The sequence below is a fragment of the Dipodomys spectabilis genome, unplaced genomic scaffold (assembly GCF_019054845.1).
Source record: "Dipodomys spectabilis isolate Male_0828 unplaced genomic scaffold, ASM1905484v1 ptg000356l, whole genome shotgun sequence".
Lineage (NCBI taxonomy): Eukaryota > Metazoa > Chordata > Mammalia > Rodentia > Heteromyidae > Dipodomys > Dipodomys spectabilis.
This window is the reverse complement of record NW_024871033.1, coordinates 286,621-289,992: the sequence shown is the minus strand read 5'-3', so window position 1 is coordinate 289,992 and position 3,372 is coordinate 286,621.

Genomic DNA, 3,372 nt, shown 5'->3' with positions numbered 1-3,372 from the left:
AAATCAGCCTAGATGCTCATCTAAATAAAGAAAAAGTGGTTTAATATATACAATAGTGTTTTACTCAACCATAAAGAACAAGAAAAAGAGATTATTATTTTAAATGAAATGTCGGACTCAGAAAGATAGATATTTTTTCTTATGCATGGAATAATAAAGATGTGAAATTAGAAGACAGAGTATTAAGGATATGGAAGGGAACAATGGGAGAGGGCAAATGGAATAACTATGGATATTGGTCTAAGGCTTAATCAGATCAATGCACCTTATACATATGTGTAAAAATGTCACAAACTACTGTGTGCAATAAAAAACAATAACATGAAATCATAAAGACTGCAGAAAGACAGTACTGAGATTTGTTGTGCAGGCAGTAGAAATTGTAACTGTGTAGAAAATTAACTGAGTTATTTTGCAGAATAAACTGTGTGTATCAAGAATGCAGTACTTAAAAACAATGACACAAATCAGATTTTAGTTATATGTTGAAATGAAGAAAAATTGCACCTATCAAAAGAAAAAGAAATGAAAATCTTTTTACCACAGCTATAATTAGAATCTTTTCCTTATTAAAAATTTTAGAAAAGTCACAATTCTGAAAACATGTTTTAACATCAAAGTTCTGAATTCCACAAAATTGAAAAATAAATAAAAAATTGAAATGGCAAAAATAATTTATATCATAGGTTGTGGATATGAAATTTACAGTATAAACCATATTCCTGGTAGTCACTGTTTTTTATTCTGGTAGCCCTTGTCTTGTATATTCGTTTATCTGATTTGGGGAAAGGAAGGGGAATAACAAAATGGTGAAACAAGGACAAAGGGTGAACCAATGCAACAGTAATACTCACAAGACACTAGGTTGGAAATGAACTTTAAAACTATGGGGGTGTGGAAGAGTGGGGAGGAGTGATAATGGGAGAAGAAGGAGTGAGTAACAATGTTCGACAAGAAATATATTCATTACTTTACTTATGTCACTGAAACACCTCTGTACAGAACCTTTACAACAAAATAAAATTTTAAAAAAGTAAAGAAAAAAAAGAATGTATATCCTCACAGTAACGTATTGTTTTCTTTCTTTCTTTCTTTCTTTCTTCTCTTTCTTTCTTTCTTTCTTTTGATCTTTTTGTACATCCTGAGACTTAAATTCAGGGCCTGGGTGCTGTCCCTTCCTTTTTGTGCTCATGGCTGGTGCTCCACCACTTTGAGCCACAGCTCCATTTCTGGCTTTTTTGTTTTTTCTGCCCAGGCTAGTTTTGAACATCTCATTCCCATAATGTATTTTATAAAATTCAAAGAACGCACTGTCTCATTACAACTACACTATCTTATAGAATAGTAACTGAAATAGAGAAATTTGGTGAAAGTAGATGAACTGTCTTAGAATATTTTTTATTTTAATGTAAAGCTAAAATGATACATGGACCATCTCAAAATGTGGACTCTATGTGTGGCTCAAGCAGTACAATGCTTGTCTGAGAAGTATGAAGTACTGGGTTCAATCCCCAGTAACCCTTGACTCATCTACTAGACATAAATAGCTTTGGTAGAAAACATTTATGAGAATTCTTAAATATATCCATTGTTTTCTCTGAGGTAAAATAAACAGTATCAGGAGGAACACAAAGGTTCAATGTCTATGTGTATTTTATTCTATAAAATAATAATTACTAAAATGAACCCTAGGAAATGGAAATAACCAAAATATGTGATATTTAAATACATATACATAATGTATAATGATAAAATCATAGTTAAATGTTATATTCATCAAAATAGCAATGTGAAACAGCATCTAAATATATGTGGTATAGGAATTAGATGGTTGGGATTTGGGGGGAAAAATGGAAGAAACTGAAAAAAAAATGCTATAAAAAATTCCGAAATAAGTTTGTAGACTACGTATGTGTGTATGGGTAGTTAAATCTTCATTCTTATGTCATTTTCTCTTTTAATAATAAACAGTATACATGTAGGAGAGTGATATGTTGGGAATAGAATGCTGCCAGGAATGTATGCTAGAAGCAATGGATTAATGCATTTGCCAAAAGTGATGGAGAATAATCGATCAGGATACAATATGAAAATAAATTAGAAGACAATGGGTGGTTCACAAGTGACATGAATGTAGATTTTTTTTGTCAGTTGTGGGGCTTGAACTCGTCCTGGGCACTGTTCTTCAATTCTTCAGCTCAAGGCTAGTGCTATACCACTTGAGCCACAGTGCCACTTCCGGTTTTCTGGTAGTTTAGTGGCGATAAGAGTCTCACCGACTTCCCTGTCCAGGCTGGCTTTGAACTGCAATCCTCAGATTTCAGCCTCCTGACTAGCTAGGATTACAGGCGAGAGCCACCGGCACCCGGCCATGAATGTAGAATTTTAAAGGGTCAAGTATACTGGGAACAATTGAATCAGGGAATGTGTAAATACTGTAATCACACTCAGGAACACATGAGTTTGGGATTTCATAAGCAATGTCCATATAAAACTTTCACAAAAACATGACTCATCAGTTGCATTTGGTGAAGGTACAGCTAAAAGTGTGTGATGAAGTTCTTTGTAGATGAAAAGTTCAAGGAATTTATGCAGAAAAAGACAGGACAGAGATATTTAGATAATAAAACTTGGCAAATTCTCTAGTTGAAATACAGGCTAATTTCAAGAAACTGAGTATAAGACAGTAACTTAACTGCTTCTAGATTAATACAATTATGTGTAATAAACTTTAAAAGAGTATGAATTTTACAAGATGGTGGAAAAACACTGGTTTGGAAGAGTTAGCATGAAATCTGTATATTACAATGTTGAAGTCAGAGTGTGCAACTTAAGATCAAATTGTGTAAGTTTAAATAGAGGCTCCATTCACACTTTTGCAAAGTGGGTAATTTACATATTCTCTCTGTGGCTTTGTTCATTTCTAAACTAAAGATAATGACTTTATACATCTTACACTTTTGTTATGTCAATTTAATTATATATTTAAAACCAAATTGTATCAATTAAGAAGAGGTCTGGCTAAATGTAAAATAAAACCAATTTTAAACAAATATAACCTCATGGTTTAATTTTTTTTGCATCCATAGTAATTTACAGGTATACAATTAAATATTGGTTTGATGACTCCTTGTAGCCATCAGAGTTCTCCATTGGATGTGAACATAATGTTCATGGCTGTAGTGTGTTTTCTTTCCTCCAATTCCATTGCTAAAAAGGAAATGCAAACACGTTTTAACTAGAAATAAAAAGAGAAGAAAAGATAGGGGGAAAAACCCATGCCAACTGAATTCTTTCCATCTTTACATATCTTTCTAGTAAGTCCAACCTTCTTTCTATTATATGTCATTCACCATAACTCTGTCACATAGC